The sequence below is a fragment of the Elephas maximus genome, chromosome X (assembly GCF_024166365.1).
Source record: "Elephas maximus indicus isolate mEleMax1 chromosome X, mEleMax1 primary haplotype, whole genome shotgun sequence".
NCBI classification, from domain to species: Eukaryota; Metazoa; Chordata; class Mammalia; order Proboscidea; family Elephantidae; genus Elephas; species Elephas maximus.
The window spans coordinates 133,321,331-133,347,662 of NC_064846.1; the positions used below are offsets into that span (position 1 = coordinate 133,321,331).

General features: G+C 40.3%; 1 protein-coding gene across 8 annotated transcripts in view; it reads right to left on the reverse strand.

Annotated features, from left to right (window-relative positions):
* Positions 1–5,117, reverse strand: part of USP9X (ubiquitin specific peptidase 9 X-linked) — a 134,171-nt gene extending 129,054 nt beyond the window's left edge. For 5 of the 8 annotated variants that reach the window (XM_049873361.1, XM_049873360.1, XM_049873358.1 and 2 more), the window contains exon 1: positions 5,029–5,117. The gene's annotated coding sequence lies outside the window, so the exon portion shown is untranslated. Of the gene's footprint in view, positions 1–284; positions 364–5,028 lie in introns of all 8 variants that reach the window. The other 3 variants (XM_049873356.1, XM_049873354.1, XM_049873355.1) reach the window with 2 other exon arrangements.
* Positions 5,118–26,332: the final 21,215 nt, after the last annotated feature.

Genomic DNA, 26,332 nt, shown 5'->3' on the forward strand with positions numbered 1-26,332 from the left:
AAGGTAGTCTACGAACTGCATGCTGTCTTGGCCAAGTTACTTCACCTCTTTTAGCCATTTTTCTCATGTGAAAAATAAGAAGTTTGACTAGATCTGGATCCCTTCCATGACTACTCATAAAAAGATTAGGTCACGTTAAGTCACTCCAATTGGCAGAGAAAATTAACAAAAAAGCATTTCCTTTATATATTTCTTTCATACTGTTTTATTAAACAAGCAAACAGAAATCATACAGAGAATATTAATATGCTGAAGTGACTATTCATTCAAGAGTTACTGAGTACCTATGTGCCAGGCAGTTTCTAGGTGCTAGGGATGTATCAGTGACAGGATCTTGAGTCTGATCAGATGGATGCTACCAACCTAAAAGATAGAATTTGGAGGACAAAATTAATCAAAGCAGCTGAACAAAATAAGTAAAACAAACAAGAGAGACAGAAAAACACACTATGTGGAGTTAACTGATAGAGCATCAGTACAGAAAAGGAACAGCAGAGGGAGTTACACCAGACTATGTTATTTCTGGCCAAAAATTAAGTATCATTAAGAACAACTATTCCTAAAGCCAATACGCAAAAACTTACAAAAGATTCGGTTTCTTTTTTTTAGACATCCGGGACTTACTGGAGAAGACTGGAGTTCAGAATGAATCTCTACCTTAAAGAACCTGAAAAGTTAACAGGAAAGTTTCACTAGCTGATACTATGCTGTTGTTAGCTGCCATCAAGTCGATTAGGTCTATTTCTTCTAATTTCATTCAGTCTCCTTCAAGGAGGCACAGTAAAAGAATGACAGAACATTACAGCTAGCAAGAACTGCAGAAATCAGCAGTCCGACCCACCTCACTTCATGCAACATAAGCTTCTAGAGAACAGTAATCTCTAAACAAAACTCAGAAGATTTCAGATCTTTTCTTCCCTAAAATGTATTTGGGGGAGGGGGAAGGTAAGACTAGCTTAAAAAAAAAACTATCAAAATCACCTGTTAAGGTTTTTCTTTAAAACCCAGTTCCCACCGGAAATCATTTCTATTAGTATCTATAGAGAGATAAGACCTAGACAAACATTTTAAAAGCGCCACAGGTGTTTGTGATACATACCTGAGATAGAAAATCATTGTTAGAGACTGCGAATACAATCAAAAACCAATTTGCTGCCAAATATATGTATGTTGTTGGCAGGCGCACATTTGAAGAATAAATCTGAGCTAAGATACCTCTTCACAATCAAGTATTTTTTTCACATCGTATTCCTTGAAAGTATATTACAACAGTCATCACGTTATAATCCCCAGTAATAAATGAATGGTAAAGTCAAACCCCAATATACATAAGACTCAGATGTCTCATGAAGTCTTTTTTCCTTACAATACTTTCATGATCTTGGTAGTCCTATTTTCTATAACAGAAAGATCTTGAGAAATCTTGTGCCACATTAAGAATGCTCATGAATTCTAGTTTTTTTCTCCCTCTCTCTCAATATAGAATTTAGCACAATAGACAAAAGGGATTTTTAAACAAAGAAACAAACACCAAATGTTACTGCTATTTCACTCGTTCCACAAAAAAGTATCAGCCAATACTGTAAATGCTACAAAAACATGAAATTCAACCCTGACTTAGTTTTGAAAAATCTTTTTTTAATTACACTGATTTTAAACAGCTAAAGCTCAGAAACTTCAAACTGAAATAATGAAGCTTACAAGATACCACGTTAATTTATGAGATGATTTAAATAAATGACTGAAAGACAAACGCCTGAATGTTACATCTTTTAGGAATGTTGACTGACATTATTTTAGTCATAAACAAACCCACCAACTAAAATATCACCCTGAACATGTTGGGAGACATATGGAAGGGGAAGAACCTTTTCTGCTGCAAAGCTTCAACATCTCCCCTGGCCAACCAATATATTTTTCAAATTGCTATTTTGATAGTTAAAAACCTAAAGCTACTCTGGCACAGAAAACAAACTAAAGGTTTTAAAGGTTTAACAAAAACAGTAATCGGTGTCATTTCACTAATGTGGCCCAGTAGTTGAACCACCAACAGGAGTTGAGCCTGACAAAACTCAGTCCCTCATCCGTAAAATGGAAATGATACTATCTAATGCTCAATAACTGATAATTACGCTGACAGAACAGCCTAGGAAAAAATCTATTTTCTTATATATCCACTTGAAAGCTCTATAAAACATGCTGAAAGTAGTAACCCAGCGGTTCTCAACTCTGGCAGCTTCTGAAACACACATTTGCGCAGGCCTCATAACAGATCAATTCATCAGTCTCTGGGAGTGGAACCAAAGCTTTTTTTTTTTTTTTTAAAGAAACTCCCTAAGTGCTTCTAAAGTGCAGTCAGGGTTGAGATCCACTGCATTAACTCTTTCCCAAATATTAGTTAAGACTCTATGTTAAAATAAAACAAGAGCTTAGTAATTATGATAGCTTTCAAAGATACAGCTCCTAAAAAAATCCAAATGGTAGCTAAAATCCTGTTTCTCAGTATCTGAAGATAAAATACATTAATTCAGAGAACATACCAGCAAAAGATAAAATAAAATGCGGGCTATCATAAAATTATTATGTTCTTTGAGAACAAAAATTAACTTGCCCAGCAACCACAGGATACAATTTTTTTTCCCAGTTTATTGCCCAAAAGACTTAAAAAAAGACTAATCCTTTAACACACACACTCCTATGTATTCCGAATAACTGTCTTTAACCTGGTTTAAACAAATATTGGCTTTAATATTAAAATGCTGAAATAAAAGCATAAAAACGTCAATAGTTTCTAAGTTATCTTATGAAAGAAAAATCTTGCATTTGCCCAACTCCAACTAATCAAGATTTGGGTGAACTGACAAATCCATGACATTCATTTTCAAAACCTACAAGCAGCATTATTAATACCATGTCAAATAAAAATTATTTTTAAGGAGAAATCCATGAAAAAAAACCTCTCATCTTCTTGAAATATCAGAAAATGCATTTCAAGACCCTGGAAGAAAAAAGATTCAAAGTAAATCCTACGTCAGCATTCTACTTGATGTAACAAGCAAACTATACAGAACACCAACAAGAGATTCCACTGTGGCGAAAAATAAAATCTACCTTTCAAAGTTACTTCCTGAAGAACTTAGATTCTCACGTGTTCTTACTGTTATTTAGTCTCCCAGAGATTTTCTCAGAAACCACCAAGGTCAGCAAACAAAAGGAAAAAACAGCCTGACAATATTAAGGTAGGTTAAGTACTAGAATAGTTAAACGTTCATACCAAAATGCTTAAGAAAAAACCGTAGAGAGAAAAAACATGCATATAGTCCAAAAATCTTATTTTTAAATTAAAGAAAGGAAAACATACTTAAGGTATCAAAAATCTTTTGAGTTCACCCTTGAAACACCAATCCCAAATACTTCAGGCTTTCATTCAGCCCAAACACTGGAACGATAAAGCTCAAAGGATGAAAATACACGTATGACAAAGCACGTGAATTTAAGTTTTAAAACTGAGAAAAGAAATGTCGATACCTTTGCATACTTAATACATAAATCTTTAAAAACTTAGGATATTTGCTGAAACCAAAATGGCAGCCCACTGAATCTGTAGACCAATTGATACCTAGAGTTTATAGTCCCTATTTTTAAGTTCAAATGTACTGGTTAAGATAGGCATGCTAGTCAAGATTTAGCTCCTACCACATCATCACTTAGAGTAGATAATGAGCTCTAGCAGAGGATTAAGTACCTGCTGAAAAGTTGCCTAATCAATGCACCCAAATTTTCCTCCTGGAAAATCAAAGTATATAAAACGTAGTGTAGATTTAGGGGGCTCTTATGTTTCCAGATAAAAGAATGCTACAAATACCTCCCTCCCTAAAAAATAAAGCATGAATATTTAATCTACGTACACCTACAACTCGCTCAGTTAAATTCAAAGACATTCTGAAGAAATTACACACACCTGGAAAGTAAATCGGTCTGTAGAAAATTCAACTAACGTTATAAATACGTCAGTTTTAAAAAAAAATAGCATGTTAAGATACACATACTTAACAAGTAGGTTCTACTATAAATCCTAAAAATTCCCGTGTAAGTCCCAGTTGCCAAAGATATCCACACAAATAACATAAAATATCTCTACACCTGCCCCGTAACTCTTAGTGTTTTACAATGAATGGAAGAAAAATATCAAAACTAAAGCCTCCCATGAAAAGAATCACAAGGCTTTATCACAAACTCACACATGCTATTTTTTTTTTCTTTTTGCAGAAACAGTTAAAAATAGAAAGGTGGTACGTCCAAGCTAGTTTGGAAGCGATTTCTGCATCAAAACATCGTTGACGGCCTTGGCCCTCAGCAAATTAAGGGGGGCGAAGGCGGTGTAGGAGGACGATAACCCGGCTCAGGCTCCCCGACCCGAGGGCCGAGAAGCTGCGGGTTATCGCAGGAGGGTGGGGGGAGACGGACAAGTCGTCGGGCCTGATAGCCAGGCGTAGCCGGGGCCTAGCTCTATGCTCCAAATCACTCCACCTCAGTAATGGCGTTTGGTGTCAAGTGGAACAAGACTGGGGAGAGCGGCCGCGGGTCCGCGGACCGCCGTGCCCCAAGGCCTGGAGCCCGGGGCGGCTAAGCCCCTAAGCGGCCCCGGTCCCGGCCGCGGATGGGGGGTGGGGGGCTCTACGCCGCGCCCGGAGACTCCATCCTCCTCCTCTGCCCCAGACAGGACAGGAAGGGGGAGGAGAGGGAGGGACGGAGCCGTCAGCCATTTTCCCTTACAGTCCAAAACACACAGCCACGCTCCCGGGACGCCGGCTGGACATCGAGCCGAGACCCATGCCCCCACCCCGCGCCGCGCGCGTCCACCCTGCCGGGGGCGGAGGGAGGGGAGCGGGGAAGCCCCCGGCCCGGTCAGCAGCCGAGAGGGAGGAACCGCGCGTACACGCACACCCCCCTCGCCCTCCTCCCCTCACCCACAGCCAGCTGTTGGCCCCGGAAAGGCGCGTCGCCCCGACGCGGGTAGCTACTCACCGCACGACACGGCGTCTTCACAGAACCAGGGAACGCAGAGACGGCGGCAAGACTCAGTCCCGGGACGAGGTCGACCCTAGGTGCATCCCAGGCCGGGCAGTGACGGGCGACAAACTGTCTAGAGGCTGCGGCGACAGAACTAGAAGCTGCAGACTTGAAGACGAGGAGGCTGCAAATGAGCCCCGGAATTTCTTCCTTGCGGCGCCCGCACCGCCGCAGCGGTGGCCGCGGCCGCCTCCTCCTCTTCAGCCGGCGGCAGCCCTCTTCCCCCTTCTTCTCTCGGGCTGGGGCGCTCGCAAAGCTCAGACGGGCTCCGGGCGGTGCGTTTCTCCTGCGTCACCTCCTCCTGCTCCTCCTCCCGCAACGGCGGCTTCACCTTCCCTTAGTTGCCGCCGCTGTCCCCGCTCTGGGCCTGGTCGCTTCGCTGCGGCTCCTCCTTGCCCCCAGAGCGGACACAAACACCGGGCGCTGAGGCGGCCGCCTCCCGTGACGGAGAGGCGGCAGCAGCGGGCTCCCAAGGCCTCTGACCTGAGCAAGACCGGGAGGGGCTCGGCGCGGCAGAGGCCCGAATGGGCTGGGTGCGGGGAGGCTGCAGCTCCGGCGGCAGCGGAGACTAGCTAGCTTCCGCAGCCGCGGACTCCAGTCCTCGTCAATATGGCGGATCCGGCAAACCAAAAAAAAAAAAAAAAAAAACCGCTCGGCCAGTGGCGGCGGCGGAGGCGGTGGCAGCAGCAGCACTAGCAGCGGCAGCGACCGCGGCGGCAGCAGCACGGCAGCGCAGACTCCCACTAGCCCCAGCGCCACCCAAAGCCCTGAGGTTCCCCGCCCCCGCCAGGCCCCGCCCCTTACAGGCCCCGCCCCTCGGCCCTCCCCAGGCTGCTGCCCAGCCCCCTCTGGCTCAGCTGCTCCCTCTTCTCCCCCTCCACCTGGGTCGGTCGGGCCAGGGAGAGTGGCGCGCGCCACTCGGGGAGCAGAGCCGAGCAGGAGACGCCCTGAACCCGCAGGGGTGGGGGAGGGGAAAACGATGCGGTAAAGATTGTTCACCAAGTATCAGCTATCCCGGCCAAGTCCTCCAGGATCAGGCTACTGCCAGGGGCTGTATTTCTCCCCCTCTGCTCGGGAGCGGTGCGAGGGCAGAGGTGGCACGAGGACGGACCGAAATGGGGGAGGGAAGGCCCGAAAAGATTTGGCAGGACTCGCCGGAGAGTGGACCAGGAAGTAGGGACTGGCAGAGTGTGGCCAGGACGGGGTTAAGCGCACCAGTCGCAGCCGCGTCGTTCAGAGTTTGACTTGGACCACTTGTTTTTGTTCCATTGTGAACCGGGGCCCCGCCGGCTAGTGCCCGGATGATGACGTCAGCCAGCCTCCCCTTTTTCCGGGATTGTGGGGGGAGGGAGACGGAAAGAAGTGATCCCGAGACCACGCGCTGGGCGGTTGCAGCTGCGGGGGTCCCAGCGGATCGGCCGGCCTGCGTCACGTGACGCGCTAGCCAACCTGGCCGCGAGGCGGGTACCTGGGGGCGGCAGCGGTTCGAGGTCCCAAGGGCCCGGCCACCTGCTTTTCGCCGATAGGGGGAAGGTGTGGCTATCTCCTGCGGCCGAGGGGGCGCCTTTCCCCCCCCAAGAGGGAGGTGTTTGAGAAACTCATTCACTGGATCCTGCTGCATCAGCACCTGAAAGCATTTGGGGTTCTTCACCCTATCTAACTGATTGACCACCCTTTGGCCATAGAAGCCCTCAAAATTTCATCAGACCAGCAAAGAAAAAAATTATGAAATGACTGAGGCAGCATAAAAAAAATGTAGCAAGATTACCCTCTGTTGTCAACTCATCCATACAATTTGATGTTAGAACCCACAGGGGTCTTAAGGATTCTCTGTTTAAGATGTTAATGAACAGCCACTATGTCATGGAATGTTTTCTACGTGTTCATATTCCAAAGTGAAGGCCGAACAGGAAAACTATCAGAATAATCTCAAATAAATGGGATGCATGGAACAATTCTATACAGTCTACCCAAGATGCTCAAATAAAGAGAATTGTGTCCAAATAAAAGGTATTTCCTAACTTACCACAGATTTCTTTTTACTTAATGCCTATGGACACCAAATTGGATACAAAATCATAGCAAAAACCTGTAATACAAGATCTATGGTATTTTGTATAGAACATGGTTGAATTTAGCTATGTTAAAATTACAGTTGTATGTCATACAGGGTTTTTAAAATGGAATCCAACCTAATTTAGGGTGACACAATGAGAGCACAAGGTTAGTTAGCAGTGTCTTTTTTTTTTTCTAATACAGTACTAGACTTCAAAGTTTTCACCACCAAAATTATCTATTAGAGCTCCAAGACGTATCATTCGTAGCTGTAATAACTCTTAGCGCTTTTTATCTTGTTTATGTAATTATTACCTTGAATGGCTTGCTTCCCCCTAATTGTTCCTAAAGAGTAGACACCAACAGCCGTGTGCAATGTAGGTTTGCTAAAGGCATGGATGTTACTTAATCCTTGGAATCCTGTGAGGTAGCCAGAACATACATTGCTTTCCTTTATTTCAATTAAGGAAACAGAAAGGGTAGGTGATTTACCCAAGAACACTAGACAAGATTGGTAAGTGGTCTTTTAAACCTACTAAAGCCAACTAAAAATGCACCTTTAACAAGGATGTCCACTCTCACCAATTCTATTCAACTTTGTACTTGACGTTCTTAGCCAGGGCAAGAAAAAGAATAAGGCATCCAAATAGGAAAGGAACAAATAAAACTACCAACATCTGCAGATGACATGATCTTGTATACTGTATAGAAAATCCTGAGGATCTCATTAAAAAAAAAAAAAACTTAGAATAAATGAGTTAATTAATCATAGAAGCAGGATATAAGATCAATATACAAAACTCAATTGTATTTCTATACAGGAAACCCACTGACCCATTGCTGTTGAGTTCTATACAGTAGTAATTAATAATTTCAAATTGGAATAAAGAAAATTCCATTTACAATAGCATCAAGAAGAATAAAATACTCAGGAATAAATTTAACAAAAGAAAAGGTTTGCACACTGAAAACTATAAAACATTAAAATAAATTTAAAAATACCAAAATAGATGGGAAAATATCCTATGTTCGAGGTTCAGAAGACTTGTTAAGATAGTAATACTCCCCAAATTTTTCTACAGTCAACACAATTCCTATCAAAATCCCAGCTGACTTTTTTGTAGAAATTGACAACCTGATCCTAAATTTTATATAGAAATTCAAGGGACCCAGCGCAGCCTAAACAATTTTGAAAAAAAACAAAGTTAAGGGCTCCCGATTCCCCATTTCAAAACGTACTACAAAGCTATAGTAATCAAAGGAGTGTGGTACTGGCATAAAGCTGGGCATATAGATCAATGGAATAGAATTCAGAGTCCAGAAATAAATCTACCTTTATTATTAGTTGACCTTTTAATAAGGTAAAATTCACATAACATAGGCATTGTGAAGTGTACAATTCAGTGGCATTTAGTAAGCTTAGTACACTCACAACATCAAGCAAACATCACCTCTATTTAGTTTCAAAACATTTTCATCACCCCAAAAGAAAATCCTGTACTCATGAAACACTCTCTAGTTCCCCTTCTCTCCAGTCCCTGAGAGCCACTAATCTTCTGTCTCTATGGATTTCCCTATTCTATTCTGGATATTTCACATAAATAAAAGCATACAGTATATGTATGACATTTTGTGTCTGCTTCTTTAACTTTGCATATTGTTTTTGAGGTTCATATTGTAGTATGTACCAGTACTTTTATCAAACAGTACTTTTATCAAAACATGTTTTGTATGTTATAAAACATATGGCTGAATAATATTCCATTGTATGGGTATACTACATTTGGTACATTCATCAGCTGATGGACACTTGTGTTGTTTCCACTTTTTGGCTATTATGCAAAACGCAACAATGAACATTCCTGTAAAAGCTCTTGTTGGAATACCTGTTTTCAAGTCTTTTGGGTAGATATCGAGGGGTGAAATTGCTGAGTCATAAGGCAATTCTAGATGTAACTTTTTGAGAAACAAACTGTTTTCCACAGTGGTCCAATCACTTTACATTCCCCACAGCATGGTTCAAAGTTTCCAATTTCTCCATATCCTGACCAACACTTGTTATTTTCCCTTTTTTTTTTAAATGATAAGCATCCTAGTGGGTGTAAAGTGCTCTCTCATTGTGGTCTTCGTTTGCATCTCCCTAAAGACTCAGGGTGTTTAGCATCTTTTCAAGCGATCATTGTCCCCTCCTCTTCTAATTTTTGGAAGAGTTTGATGAGGATTGGTATTAATTCTTCTTTAAATATTTGGTATAATTCACCAGTGAAGCTATTTGCTGGCCTCTTATTTGATGAGAATTTTGGATTACTTATTTAGTAAGTCTTTACTTGTTACAGGTCTCTTGAGATTTTCTATTCATGTTGAATGAGTTTTGGCAGTTTGTGTTTCTAAGAATTTTCCCATTTCATCTAGGGTATGTAATTTGTTGGCTTGCACTTGTTCATAGTATTTTCTTACAATCCTTTTTATTTCTGTAAGGCTTGTAGTAAAGTCCCCAATTTCATTTCTAATTTTAGTAATTTCGAGTTCTCTTTCTCTCTCTTTTTTGTATTCTTAGTCCTTCCCCCCCCCCCACCAGCTTACTTATTTACAAGGAACCAACGTTTGATACTATTGATTTTCCTTATTTTTTTAATTCTATATTTCATTTCTCTCTACTCTAAACTTTATTATTTCCTTCCTTCTGTTAGCTTTAGGCTTGTCCTACTTTCTTTTTTCTCGTTCCTTAAGGCATAAAGTTAGACTATTGGTTTGGGATGTTTCTTCTTTAATAATGTAGGCATTTACAGCTATAAATTTCCCTCTGAGCATTGCTTTTGCTGAATCTCATAAGTTTAGGTACTTCATGTTTTTGTTTTCATTTGTTTCAAAATATTTTCTAATTTCCTTTGTTATTTCTTCTTTGACTCCTTCGTTGTAAAGAGTGTGTTGTTTGAACTGAACAACAGACAACCCAATCAAAACATGGGCAAAGAACTTAGACGTTTCAACAAAGAAGAAGTATGATATGACCCAGCAATTCCACTCCTAGGTATATACCCAAAAGATTTGAAAGCAGAGAATCAAAAAGAGACTTGTACACCAGTGTTCACTGCAGCACTATTCACAATAGCCAAAAGGTGGAAACAACCTAAATGCCCATCAACAGATGAATGAACAAAATGTGGTACATATATACAATGGAATACTACTCAAGCCAGCAGAAGAAATGAAATCTTGATACATGCTATGATATGGATGGAGCTTAAAGACATGCTGAGTGAAATAAGTCAATCACAAAAAGGACAAATATTGTATGACCTCACTTATACAAAAAGAACAGAAAAGGCAAATGTATAGAGACCAGAGTTTATTAGTGGGGTTACCAGGGTCAGGATGGAATAGGAAAGGGAGGGGTTAATGGTGATGGAAAAATTGGAGTCAATAAATAAATTGTACACCTGTAAAAAGTTGAACTGGCTAAAGTTGTGTGCTAGATACATATACCAAAAAAAAAAAAAAAGTAGCTGCTGAGGCTGCTTAGGTACAACCAAAAACCTCAAGGGATTTGGTTTCTTAGTTTGGAGGTTTAGGGTCATGGTTTCATGGGACATCCCAATTAGTTGGCCTAATAACGTGTTTTGGCAAGCATCCATCCAAGGCACAGCAATTGGTCTCTATTCACTTGGAGCAACAGAAGAAGAAGGAGAGTCAGGAATAGGAGGGGGGTATGGAATGTGTGGCTAACTGCCTCCAGGAGCAATTGCTTCCTTTCCCATGAGACCAGAAGAACTGGATGGTAACCAACAACCGTTACTGAACATTTTCATCAAAGATTCTATAGAAGAATCCCAATGCAGAACAGAATTTCAGATTCTCATGGGCTCTAGGCTTTCTGGAGCCATGGAGGCTAGATGAACCCCTGAAACTATTGCCCTGAGATAATCTTTAAAACTTAAACCAAAAATATCTCCTGAAGTCTTCTTAAAAGCAAGTAATAGTTTAACTAGTAAAAAATGTCTCCCTTGAGCATTATGCTTTTTTAAGAACTATCTATATGGAATCAAAGTGACAACAGCAATTCAAAAGATTAGATAGGAACCTTAGGAGACAGTCAGCTTATGTTAATGGTGAAGGAACAACTCAGAAAAGGAGGGTGAGAATGGTTGCACAACTCAGAGAACGTTATCAATGTCACTGAATTGTACATGTAGAAACAGTCGAATTGATGTATGTTTTGCTGTATATATTCTCAACAACAAAATAAAATTCAAAAAAAGAAGTACAAATGTCCAACAAGCACAGGAAAAGATGCTCAACATCATCAGTCATTAGGGAAATGCAAATCAAAACCACAATGAGCTATCACTTCTGTCATGGATTGAATTATGTCCCCCAAAAATGTATGTATCAGTTTGGCTGGGCCATGATTCTCAGTATTGTGTGATTTTTCCGATATGTTGTAAATCCTGCCTCCGTGATATTAATGAGGGAGGATGGGCGGCAGTTGTGTTAGTGAGGCAGGACTCAAACTACAAGATTGGATTGTGTCTTGAGGCAATCTCTTGAGATATAAAAGAAAGAAGTGAGCAGAGAGACAGAAGACCTCATACCACCAAGAAAGCAGCACCGGGAGCAGGGCACATCCTTTGGACCCTGGGTCCCTGTGCCTGAGAAGCTCCTCGACCACGGGAAGATTGAGGACGAGGACCTTCCTCCAGAGTCTACACAGAGGGAAAGCCTTCCCCTGGAGCCGACGCCCTGAATTTGGACTTTTAGCCTACTTTACTGTGAGGAAATAAATTTCTCTTTGTTAAAGCCATCCACTTGTGGTATTTCTGTTATAGCAGCACTAGATGACTAAGAAACCTTCACGTGCACTAAGATGATTATGATTACAAAACAGAAAATAACAGGTGTTTCAAGAATGTAGAGAAACTGGAACCCTCATCAATTATTGGTAGGATTGTAAAATGGTACAGCTATTGTGGAACACATTTGGCAGTTTCTCAAAAAGTTGAACACAGAACTACCATATGACCTAGCAATTGTAGGATGTATACCCAAGAGACCTGAAAGCAGCAACGTGAACAGACACATGTATACCAACTTTCATTACAGCACCATTCACGATAGTCAAAAGGTGGCAACAACCTACATACCCATCAATGGATGAATGTGTGACGGTTAATTTTATGTGTCAACTTGGGCAGGTTATGATTCTAAGTAGTTTGGCAGACCTTGAACTGGTTGCTGCTCCATACTGTAATGTAATATAGTATAATCACTTTCCATGATGTGATCTGAGGTGATCAATTAATCAGTGGAAAGGGGAGTTTCCTTGGCGGTAAGGTCTGCCTCCAGAATGTAAATGGGTTTTCTGTCAGAGCTCACCCACTCTTTCTAGAACCTGCACTCTTCTCGTTGCCTAATCTCCAGACCTTGAGACGCAAGCCTGCAGTCTCTAGCCCTTTGCCTGATCTTTGGCCTGCAGATTTTGGATTTGCCAGCCCCCACCACCCCGTGAACCAGCAGAGGTCTCCAGCCTGCCGCCTGACTTACAGATTTTGTACTTGCCAACACCCACAATTGCAGGGGCCATTTCCTTGAAGTAAATCAATCTAATCTAATCTAATCTATCTATCTATCATCTATCTTCCACTGGTTTTACTCCTCTAGAAAACACAACTAAGACAAATATTTAAACAAAATGTGGTACGTACACCCAATGGAATACTACTCAGCTATGAAAAGAAATGAAGTCCTGATCCATGCTGTAACATGGATGAACCTTGAAAACCTTAAGCTCAGTGAAATAAGTTGATCACAAAAGGACAAGTGTTGTATGATCTCACTCATTTGAAATAACAAGAATAGGCAAATGTACAAAAACCAAAATTTATTAGTGGTTACCAGGGTGGGAGGGTGGCGGAAAGGGGAAACCATCATTTAGGGAGCAGTGAGTTTTTATTTATTGTGGTGGAAAATTTGACAATGATTATAGGTGGTGTTTCCAAAACAAGATTAATGTAACTAATATCACTAAATTGTATACCCAAAAAATGTGGAATTGGCAAACGTTGCACTGTATATATATTACTATTATTTATATAATGGGTTATATAATTTATTATCTGATTCAAAATGGCCAATACCAGTCCATTTCATCTCACTACTGCCTAGGTAGAGTCGACCTTAATGACAAAGATGGAGTAAAGCTTTTGAGACCTTCATTTGCTGATGTGGCACAACTCAAAATGAGAAGAAACAGCTGCAAACATCCATTAATAATCGGAAACTGGAATGTACGAAGTATGAATCTAGGAAAACTGAAAATCATCAAAAATGAAATTAAATGCATAAACATCAATTTCCTAGGCATTAGTGAACTGAAATGGACTGGTATTGGCCATTTTGAATCTGCAATCATATAGTCTACTATGCTGGGAATGACAGCTGGAAGAGGAATGGTGTTACATTCATCGTCAAAGAGAACGTTTCAAGATCTATCCTGAAGTACAACGCTGTCAGTGATAGGATAATATCCATATGCCTACAAGGAAGACCAGTTAAGACAACTATTATTCAAGCTTACGCACCAAATACTAGGGCCAAAGATGAAGAAATAGAAGATATTTCTCGGCTGCTGCAGTCTGAAATTGATCGAATGTACAATCAAGATCCATTGATAATTACTGGCGATTGGAATGCGAAAGTTGGAAACAAAGAAGAAGTATCAGTAGTTGGAAAATATAGCCTTGGTGATAGAAACAATGCCTGACATAGAATGACAGAATTTTGCAAGACCAACGACTTCTTCATTGCAAGTACCTTCTTTCACCAAAATAAACCGCAACTGTACACATGGACCTCGCCAAATGGAACACACAGAAATCAAATTGACTACATCTGTGGAAAGAGACGATGGAAAAGCTCAATATCATCAGTCAGAACAAGGCCAGGGGCCAACTGTGGAACAGACCATCAATTGCTCATATTCAAGTTCAAGCTGAAACTGAAGTAAATCAGAGCAAGTCCACAAGAGCCAAAACATGACCTTGAGTACATCCCACCTGAATTTAGAGACCATCTCAAGAATAGATTTGGCGCATTGAACACTAGTGACCGAAGACCAGACGAGTTGTGGAATGACATCAAGGACATCATCCATGAAGAAAGCAAGAGGACATTGAAAAGACAGGAAAGAAAGAAAAGACCAAAATGGATGTCAGAGGAGACCCTGAAACTTGCTCTAGAAAGTTGAGCAGCTAAAGTAAAAGGAAGAACTGGTGAAGTAAAAGAACTCAACAGAAGATTTTAAAGGGCGTCTCAAGAAGACAAAGTATCATAATGACATATGCAAAGAGCTGGAGATGGAAAACCAAAAGAGAAGAACACGCTCGGTGTTTCTCAAGCTGAAAGAACTGAAGAAAAAATTCAAGCCTCGGAGTTGCAATAGTGAAGGATTCTATGGGAAAAATATTAAACGACACAGGAAGCATCAAAAGAAGATGCAAGAAATACACAGTCATTATACCAAAAAGAATTAGTTGGTTCAACCATTTCAAGACGTGGCATATGACCGGGAACCAATGGTACTAAAGGAAGAAGTCCAAGCTGCTCTGACGGCATTGGCGAAAAACAAGGCTCCAGGAATTGATGGAATATCAATTGAGATGTTTCACAAACAGATGCAGCGCTAGAGGTGCTCATTCGTCTATGCCAAGAAATATGGAAGACAGCTTCCAGGCCAACTGACTGGAAGAGATCCATTTTTATGCCTATTCCCAAGAAATGTGATCCAACCAAATGTGAAAATTATAGAACAATATCATTAATATCACATGCAAGCAAAATTTTGCTGAAGATCATTCAAAAGCGGCTGCAGCAGTACATCGACAGGGAACTTCCAGAAATTCAGGCCAGTTTCAGAAGAGGACGTGGAACCAAGGATATCATTACTGATGTCAGATGGATCCTGGTTGAAAGCAGAGAATACCAGAAGGATGTTTACCTGTGTTTTACTGACTATGCAAAGGCATTCCACTGTGTGGATCATAATAAACTATGGATAACACTGCGAAGAATGGGAATTCCAGAACACTTAATTGTGCTAATGAAGAACCTTTACATAGATCAAGAGGCAGTTGTTCAGACAGAACAAGGGGATACTGATTGGTTTAAAGTCAGGAAAGGTGTGCATCAGGGTTGTATTCTTTCACCATACCCATTCAATCTATATGCTGAGCAGATAATATGAGAAGCTGGAGTATATGAAGAACAGGGCATCAGGATTGGAGGAAGACTCATTAACAACCTGCGTTATGCAGATGACACTTTCTTGGTGGTTTTCTTTCAAACACAAAAGTTTAAATTTTTAAAAATTCCTTTTTTTTAAAAAAGTGTTTTGGTGAAAATATACACATCAAAATATACACCCATTCAACAATTTTTACAATCATCGCCTACTTCATATTGTGTTAGCGTTCTCCGTATCTCTGCCCATATTGTTTCACCACTGTTCACTTAGACCCTCCACCCCTAAAATTCTCATCTGTGCTTTGGAGTTACTGTTGTCTACTTAATCTCATTCGATAATTCTTTTAAAGAGCGCAATGCTCAAGGTGAACAGTCTTTATTTAATGAGATAAATTTTTATTTAGTTTAAAGATAACTTCATAGAATAGTTTCAGCTCAAGGCTTCAGAGTCGTTTCTAGGCAATAGATTCAGCGGTTCCTGCAGTCTTAATGTATCCTATAAGCCTGGTTTCAAATAAGAATTTAAAATTCTGTTCCACATTTTTTCCTCCTTTTGAATAAGATCCAACTATTGGGTCCTTGATCAAAACATTCTGTAATGGTAGCCAAGCACCATCCATTTCTTCCAGTCTTATGGCAAGTAAGTAGTTCATGGGGTTAATTAGACCTGCAAACCATTCCCTTTGTCTGATTCCGGGGGCTCCTTCTCCCTCTGGGAATAGAGACTAATTGTTGTATCTTGGGTGGCTGCTTGCAAGTTTTAAGACCCCAGGCACTACTCATCGAACTGGGAGATACAGCAGAAACTCTAAAAACAATAGGCCAATTGACTAAAGAGGCCCACGAAACCATAACCCTAAACCTTTGACCCAAGAAAACTATTCCCATGAGTTGTTTATTTATACTCAGTAGAATCAACAGCTGCAGCCTTTTTTTTTTTTTTTGGCTGCTATTTTTCTTGTAAAATTACATGTAATATTTTATTTGCCATTTTGCCCCCACCCCCCATTTTTTTTTCCTGGTGTACAGCTTAGTGATATTAGCTATAAAAGTCAAGTTGTGTCAATGCCATTTTACCCACCACAATAGACAGAAATTCAGTACTTCCCAAAGAATGATTCCTCATCTCCCTCCTTCCTTCATCTCTGGTAGTCACTAGTAACCATTGGTTTTTATATATTTATTTATTCTTGTCATTTCATATAAGTGAGATCATATTTGTCCTTTTGTGATTGACTTATTTCACTCAGCATATTTTTTTTTTAATATTTTCAGGGTTCATCCATGTTGTAGTATGTACCAGGATTTCATTTTTCTTTAAGGCTGAGTGGCATTCCATAGGCGTACATTTACAGTTGTGCAAGTTGTTGAGATCAATTACATTAATAGGCTATGCAACCCCAGTTTTTGTTTATCCATCACTGGACGATTTGATTAAGATTCTATAGGAGAATTAAGATTCTATAGGAGAATCCTGATCAAAAAGGGGAAAATGTAGAACAGAACATCAAATTCTCATGGAATCTAGACTTTCTGGAGCCTCGGAGGCTTGATGAACCCCTGAAACTATTGTTTCGAGATGATCTTTAAAACTTAAACTTTAAATCAAAAATATCTTCTGAAGCCTTCTTAAAACCAAACAGTAGTTTAGCTTAACTAGTAAAGAATTTCTGCCTTAAGCACTGTGCTATTTTAAGATCGATCTATATGGGATCAAGCTGATAGCAACTTGAAAGATTAGATAGGAACCTTAGGGGGCAGTGAGGTTATGTTAATGGAGGAGGAACAACTCAGAAAAGGTGGGTGAAAATGGTTGCACAACTTTAAGAATGTAATCTTTCTCACTGAATTGTACATGTAGAAATTGGTGTACGTTCTGCTGTGTGTATTCTCAGCAGCAATTAAAAAATAAAATATATGTTGTTATTGTTGTTGTTAGGTGTTGTCGAGTCAGTTCCAACTCATAGCAACCCTATGTACTACAGAACGAAACACTGCCCGGTCCTGCACCATCCTCACAATTGTTGTTATGCTTGAGCGCATTGTTGCAGCCTCTATGTCAATCCTTCTCGTTGAGGGTCTTCCTCTTTTCTGCTGACCCTCTACTTTACCAAGCATAATGTCCTTCTCCAGGGACTGACCTCTGCTGACAACATGTCCAAAGTATGTAAGACACAGTCTCGCCATCCTTGCTTCTAAGGAGCATTCTGGTTGTGCTTCTTCCAAGACAGATTTATTCGTTCTTTTGGCAGTCCATGGTATATTCAATATTCTTCACCCACACCGCAATTCAAAGGTGTCAGCTCTTCGGTCTTCCTTATTCATTGTCCAGCTTTCACGTGCATATGGGATGACTGAGAACACCATGGCTTGGGTCAGGCACACCTTAGTCCTCAAAGTGACATCTTTACATTTTAACACTTTAAAGAGGTTTTTTGCAGCAGACCAGTGCAAAGTATCTTTTGATTTCTTGACTGCTGTTTCCTTGGGTGTTGATTGTGGATCCAAGGAAAATGAAATCCTTGACAACTTCAATCTTTTCTCCATTAATCATGATGTTTGTTGCTTACTGGTCCAGTTGTGAGGATTTTTGTTTTCTCTATGTTGAGGCGTAATCCATACCAAAGGCTGTAGTCTTTGATCTTCATCAGTAAGTGCTTCAAGTCCTCTTCATTTTCAGCAAGCAAGGTTGTGTCATCTGCATAATGCAGGTTGTTAATCAGTCTTCCTCCAATCCTGAGGCCCCGTTCTTCTTCTTATAGTCCATTTTCTCGGATTATTTTCTTCGCATACAGACTGAATAGGTATGGTGAAAGGATACTACACTGACACCCACCTTTCCTGACTTTAAACCACTCAGTATCCCCTTGTTCTGTCCGAACAACTGCCTCTTGATCTATGTAAAGGTTCCTCCGGAGAACAGTTCTGGAATTCCCATTCTTTGCAATGTTATCCATAATTTGTTATGACCCACACAGCCGAATGCCTTTGCATAGTCAATAAGGCACAGGTAAATATCCTTCTGGTATTCTCTGCTTTCAGCCAGGATCCATCTGACATCAGGATTGACATCCCTGGTTCCACGTCCTCTTCTGAAACCTGCCTGAATTTCTGGCAGTTTCCTGTTGATATACTGCTGCAGCCACTTTTGAACGATCTTCAGCAAAATTTTGCTGGCATGTGATATTAATGGAAACCCTGGTGGCATAGTGGTTAAGTGCTACAGCTGCTAACCAAAAGGTCAGCAGTTCGAATTCACCAGGAGCTCCTTGGAAACTCTATGGGGCAGTTCTACCCTGCCCTGTAGGGTCACTATGAGTCAGAATTGACTCCATGGCAGAGGGTTTGGTTTTTGGGGTTTTTTTTGAGATATTAATGATATTGTTTGATAATTTCCTCATTCAGTTGGATCACCTTTCTTGCGAATAGGCATAAATATGGATCTCTTCCAGTCAGTTGGCCAGGTAGCTGTCTTTCAAATTTCTTGGCACAGACGAGTGAGCACTTCCACCACTGCATCGATTTGTTGAAACATCTCAATTGATATTCTGTCAATTCCTGGAGACTTGTTCGCCAATGCCTTCAGTGCAGCTTGGACTTCTTCCTTCAGTACCATCGGTTCCTGATCATATGGTACCTTTTGAAATGGTTGAATGTCGACTAATTCTTTTTGGCATAATGACTCTGTATTCCTTCCATCTTCTTTTGATGCTTCCTGCATCGTTTAATATTTTCCCCACAGAATGCTTCACTATTGTAACTCAAGGGTTGAATTTTTTCTTCAGTTCTTTCAGCTTGAGAAACGCTGAGTGCGTTTTTCCGTTTTCGTTTTCTATCTCCAGCCCTTTGCACATGTCATCATAATACTTTACTTCATCTTCTCAAGCCATCTTTTGAAATCTTCTGTTAAGTTCTTTTACTTCATCAACTCTTCCTTTTGCTTTAGCTGCTCGACGTTCGAAAGGAAGTTTCAGAGTCTTCTCTGACATAATCTCGGTCTTTTCTTTCTTTCCTGTCTTTTCAATGACCTCTTGCTTTCTTCGTGTATGATGTCCTTGATGTCATTCCACAACTGGTCTGGTCTTCAGTTGCTAGTATTCAAGGCGTCAAATCTATTCTTGAGATGGTCTCTAAATTCAGGTGGGATGTACTCAAGGTCATACTTTGGCTCTCGTGGACTTGCACTGATTTTCTTCAGTTTCAACTTGAATTTGCATATGAGCAATTGATGGTCTGTTCCACAGTCGGCCCCTGGCCTTGTTCTGACTGATGATATTGGGCTTTCACATAGTCTTTTTACACAGATGTAGTCGATTTGATTCCTGTGTATTCCACTGGTGAGGTCCATGTGTATAGTCTGTGTATGTTGCTGAAAAAAGGTATTTGCAATGAAGAAGTCGTTGGTCTTGCAAAATTCTATCATTCAGTCTCTGGCATTGTTACTATCACCAATGCCATATTTTCCAACTACTGATTCTTCTTCTTTGTTTCCAACTTTCACATTCCAATCACCAGTAATTATCAATGCAGTCTGATTGCATGTTCGATCAATTTCAGACTGCAGAAGCTGATAAGAGTCTTCAATTTCTTCATCTTTGGCCTTCGTGTTTGGTGTGTAAATTTGTTGCTGTGATTCTGGAAGCTATGCCACTGGTATTCAGATACCAGTAGGGTCACCCATGGAGGACAGGTTTCAACTGAGCTTTCAGACTAAGACAGGCTAGGAAGAAGGAACTGGCAGTCTACTTCTGAAAAGCATTAGCCAGTGAAAACTTTATGAATAGCAGCAGACCATTGTCTGATATAGTGCCAGAAGATGACCCCCCAGGTTGGAAGGCACTCAAAAGATGACTGGGGAAGAGCTGCCTCCTCAAAGTAGAGTCGACTTTAATGACGTGCATGGAGTAAAGCTTTTGGGACTTTCATTTGCTGATGTGGCACGACTCAAAATGAAAAGGAACATCTCCAAACATCCATTAATAATCGGAACCTGAAATGTATGAAGTAAGAATTTAGGAAAATTGGAAATCGTCAGAAATGAAATGGAATGCATAAACATCAATATGCTAGGCAGTGTTGTTGTTGTTGTTAGGTGCCGTGGAGTCGGTTCCGACTCATAGCGACCCTATGCCACAACGGAACGAAACACTACCCGGTCCTGAGGCATCCTTGCAATCGTTGGTATGCTTGAGCTCATTGTTGCAGCCACTGTGTCAATCCACCTTGTTGAGGGTCTTCCTCTTTTCCGCTGACCCTGTACTCTGCCAAGCATGATGTCCTTCTCCAGGAATTGATCCCTCCTGATAACATGTCCGAAGTATGTAAGACGCAGTCTCACCATTCTTGCCTCTAAGGAGCATTCTGGCTGTACTTCTTCTAAGACAGATTTGTTCGTTCTTTTGGCAGTCCATGGTGTATTCAATATTCTTTGCCAAGACCACAATTGAAAGGCATCAATTCTTCTTTGGTCTTCCTTATTCATTGTCCAGCTTTCACATGCATACGATGCGATTGAAAATACCATGGCTTGGGTCAGGCGCTCCTTAGTCTTCAGGGTGACATCTTTGCTCTTCAACACTTTGAAGAGGTCCTTTGCAGCAGATTTACCCAATGCAATGAGTCTTTTGATTTCCTGACTGCTGTTTCCATGGGTGTTGGTTGTGGATCCAAGTAAAACGAAATCCTTGACAACTTCAATCTTTTCTCCCTTTATCCTGATGTTGCTCATTGGTCCAGTTGTGAGGATTTTTGTTTTCTTTATGTTGAGGTGTAATCCATACTGAAGGCTGTGCTCTTTGATCTACATCAATAAGTGCTTCAAGTCCTCTTCACTTTCAGCAAGCAAGGTTGTGTCATCTGCCTATCGCAAATTGTTAACGAGTTTCTTAGATTATCTTCTCAGCATACAGATTAAATAAGTACGGTGAAAGGATACAACCCTGACTCATGCCTTTCCTGACTTTATTCCTTGATATTAATTTCTTAATATAGATATTTATATGCTTTACTGATTTTGCTTCTCTAGAGAACTCAGCCTAAGATAGTGGCAATTTCTTAAAGTGTTTGTGTTTGGTTGAACCATATGAAATTATTTTTGTATTAAAAACAGCCAAATACTGGCAATTTCATATGGTGTAGCCTGTGAATTACGCTTGCACCAGCAGTTCTAAGTAGACTTAGTCTATCAAGTCAAACTCACCAGCAACTCACTCCTTCCTATGTTCTGAGGAGCTACCCAGTGTGCACCTTGGCTCCCAGGGTGGGTCTGGCCTATAGGACAGTATGGTTTTGACACATGCCATTCAGAGATAGAAAATGAAGTTCTGAGTTAAAAAAAAGATTCAATGCTACAATGGAACTCCTTAAAGTTCAGAATCCAGGCCTTTTTTCCTACTTCATTTGTTTTGGTTTCTTTTTTCTAACACCTGTCTATACCTTTAATTGTTATCTTTTATTTCCTGGTTCTGCCTCATTAGAGCAAAACCTTTATTAGGTAAATTTCTTCAAAAAATTTCCCATTGCACTCTTTACTTTTTCTGCAGAAATTCTTGATAAGTATATTCATTGTTTATTAGAATTCTTATTTTAAAGAATAGACAGAATTTCCTGGATAAATTGATATTATTTAATACTTTCAGGGCTACAAATTTCAAACAGGTTCTATTTTCTATAGAGAAGGGGTTCAGTGCTTCCTACCTGTGGATATGCCTTCTAGGTTAATGGTCAAGCTAATACAGAAGCTTGGGTCGGAAGCTTTGATAATATGCTCCCCGGAGAAGGCTTTGTGATTTGAACAGAATGAGAAACGTCCACAATGATTTTTTTTTCAATTATGAATTCCAACTTTCCAGTCTTTTTCTTCTTTTTTTTTTTATTGTGATTTAGGTGACAGTTTACAGCTCAAATTAACTTCTCATGCAAAAATTTATACACATATTGTTTTGTGACATTAGTTGCAATCCTCATAATGCGACAGCACACTCCCCGTTTCCACCTGGGTTCACTGTGTCCATTGACCAGTTCCTGTCCTTCCTGCCTTCTCATCCTGCTTTTGGACGGCAGCTGCCCATTTGGTCTCGTATATCTGATTGAACTAAGAAGCACATTCCTCACTTGTGTTATTTTTTGTTTTATAGTCCTATCTAATCTTTGAAGAGTGGGCTTCGGAAATGGTTTCAGTTCTGGGTTAATAGTACATCTGGGGGCACAGTTTCAGGGGTTTCTCCAGTCTCTGTCAGACCATTAAGTCTGGTCTTTTTACATGAATTTGAGTTCTGTTCTACATTTTCTCCCACTCTCTCTGGGACTCTCTGTTGTGTTCCCTGTCAGGGTAGTCATTGGTGGTAGCCGGGCACCATCTAGTTCTGGTCTCAGGCTGGTGGAGTCTCTGGTTCATGTGGTTTTCTAGTCTTTATTAAACTGATTAGCTCAAGAATTCCCTGACCTACAAAGATGCAGATCAAACTGATTTCCTGGAACCCAATTAACCAATTTTTCCCAATGATAGTAGATATAGTAACAGCATTTTTAGAATTACATTTTATAACTTGGTACTTTTGAATATAAAAATATGATAAGTGAAAATCTAAGGGGATAGTCCCATTTCATCTTCCTTCATGACAATGGGCAAAGGACAGCTGATAATATGCTGTTGCTCATGGATATTCAATTGAATTTTATGCACTAGTGCCTAACAACATTCTTACGAATAGCCTGTCCATCCCCCTCTGCGGCAATCTCTCTGAAACTGACCTATTTCCAGCCAAGGACTTGGGCACAAAGTCTTGCAAGGACATCAAGAGTAGCCCCACCTTTGATTGTCCCTGTGCTCTCTGTACACAAAAGGTTCTGAAGCAAAACCACCATACACCTCTCCTCTCAAAGGGCACCAACCATTTGCTCTTGATTACGTTAGATTGAGCTTCAGCCGTCAAGCAATACCATGGCATGTTGTGCATTACTGAAATTGCAACTTAACACTTAAGACTCAATTAAACCTAAATTCTCTTGCAGTGAAGGAATGTGTATGAAGTTGCTGGCAGTTAGGAGGCAAGCCATACAGGTTCTTTGTCCCTACTCACACTTCCATCCCAAAGACCATATTCTAAACAACTCCTTTGAGCAGTATCAGACCTCTCACCCAAATGTGAACAGTTTCCCTTCACCTCTACATCTGGTTCAAAGTTCTATCCACTAACTTTTGGTTACCCAACCTTAACTTCTTCAAAACTACCTCTCCTTCTGGGTAACAGTCCATCCTTCACAGAGTAGCCAGAGTCATCTTTTAAAAATGTAAACCATATCATGTCACCCCCATCCCCTGCTTAAACCCTCCAAGGACTTCTCATTGTCATAATAAAATCCAAACTTCTAATGGAGGCCTACAAGGTCTGAGATGGTTTTACCCTTAAAAAGCCCCGTTGCTGTCAAGTCGATTCTGACTCATAGTGACCCTACAGGATAGAGTAGAACTGCCCCACAGAGTTTCCAAGCAGCACCTGGTGGATTCGAACTGCCAATCTTTTGGTTAGCAGCTGTAGCACTTAACCACCACACCACCAGGGTTTTCATTTTACCCTTATCTAAGATCAATGCACTCCTGTCAAGTTTTAGCCACCTTCACCTCCTCTATTTCTTTTCTTTTTTTCAATTTTATTGTGGTAAAATATATACAACATACAATTTGCACTTTAACCATTTTACAATTCAGTGACATTAATTATATTCCCAATGTTGTGCAACCATCACCACTATTTCCAGAACTTTTCATCACCCCAAACAGAAACTCTGTACCCATTAAGCAATAACTCCACATTCTCCCCTCCCTCCAGCCCCTGATAACCACTTACAAACTTTGGTCTGTAGCTTTTGCTTATTCTAGATGTTTCATATTAGTGGAATCATACAATATTTGTCTTTTTGTATCTCATATTTCACTCACCATGATATTCTCAAGGTTCACCCATGTCTTAGCATGTATCAGCCCTTCATTTCTCTTTATGGATGAATACAATTCCATTCCAAACATTTTGTTTATCCATTCATCTGACACTTGGGTTGTTTCCACTTTTTGACTATTATGAATAATGTTGCAATAAACATTGGTGCACAAGTATGTGTTTGTGTCCCTGCCTTGCAGTTTTTCGGGTATTTACCTAGGAGTGATTTGCTGGGTCATATGGTAATTCTGGAAACCCTGGTGGCGTAGTGGTTAAGTGCTACAGCTGTTAACCAAAAGGTCAGCAGTTCAAATCCGCCAGGTGCTCCTTGGAAACTCTATGGGGCAGTTCTACTCTGTCCTATAGGGTCACTATTAGTCGGAAGCGACTGGACCGGCACTGGGTTTGGTTTTTGGCTTGGTATGGTAATTCTATGTTTAACTTTTCCAGGACCTGCTAAACTGTTTTCAACAGCAGCTGCATCACTTTGCCTTCTTATCAGCAGTGTGGGAGGGTTCCAATTTCTCCATATGCGCATTAACACGTTATTTTCTGTTTTTTTTTAAAACAATAGCCATCCTACTGGGTGTGAAGTGGTATCTCATTGTGTTTCTGATTTGCATTTCCCTAAGGGCACTGGGCTGGGCAAGGACTAAGGATGTTGAGTATCTTTTCATGTGCTTATTGTCTATTTGCATATCTTCTTTGGAGAAATGCCTATTCAAGTCCTTTACCTTTTTTTTCGATTGGGCTGTTTATCTTTTCATTGTTGAGTTGTAACGGTTCTTGTATATTCTGGATATTAAACCCTTATCAGATACATGATTTGCAAATATTTTCTCCCCTTCTGTGGGTTGTCTTTCACTTTCATAATAATATTCTCTGATGCACAAAAGTTTTTAATTTTGATCCTCTCTTTCTTGAATGTGCCAAGTTTCCCCTTAGTTTCAGGGTCCTTGAACTTGCTGTTCCCTTCACCTGAGACATTTTCCACCAGTGGTGTGCAGAAACATTTAACAACAGGAAAAAAATGTGTGTACACACATACATATATATACACACACACATAATACAAGTTTATTATAAATTTGCTGATAAAAGATGTGTAGCACACAATTTACAAACAACAAAATATATAATATTCTTCATTATAAATTTACATATCCAATTGATTTTTACAGTAAAGTTTTCATTATGCTTTGCCACATTCTTATGGAACACTAATGACTGAAGACTAGATGAGTCATGAGATGACATCAAGGACATTATACATGAATAAAGCAAAAAGTCATTAAAAAGACAGGAAAGAAAGAAAAGACCAAAATGGGTGTCAGAAGAGACTCTAAAACTTGCTCTTAAACATAGAGTAGCTAAGGTGAATGGAAGAAATGATGAAGAGCTGAACAGAAGATTTCAAAGAGCAGTTTGAGAAGACAAAGTATTATACTGAAATGGGCAAAAAGCTGGAGTTGGAATACCAAAAGGGCATTTCTGAAGCTGCAAGAACTGAAGAAAAAATTCAAGCCTTGACTTACAATATTGAAGGATTGTATGGGCAAAATATTGAACGATGCATGGAAAAAAAAAGATGGAAGGGAACCAACAGCATCAGACAACAATCCAAGGCTAGGGCACAGGGCAGATCAACCAGATACCAACCCAGACAGGTAATTCTCAAAAATGAAACAAAGCTAAAAGACTGAAAATAGGGAACCAGAGATGTCAATATGTAAACGACCACAATGTAAAAGCAAAAAAGAGGGAATAAACCCTGTAGCCATAGAACTTCTACATGGAGAGGAAGTCAAAGTGATATCAAGAAATAAAAGACTGGGTTAAACTTAGAAAAATAAAGGTAAATTTCCAGTTAACTGCAAAGGAAGCTAACAAACCTATCATCAAAAGAAAAAAGAAAAAAACAAAGACTCAGCAAACACAAAATCACCAATAATAAAAGTAATGAAAAGAAAATCCATAAACAAAAAGAACTTAGCTCAGAAAATTAAGTAGAACAAAGAAACTGTCAA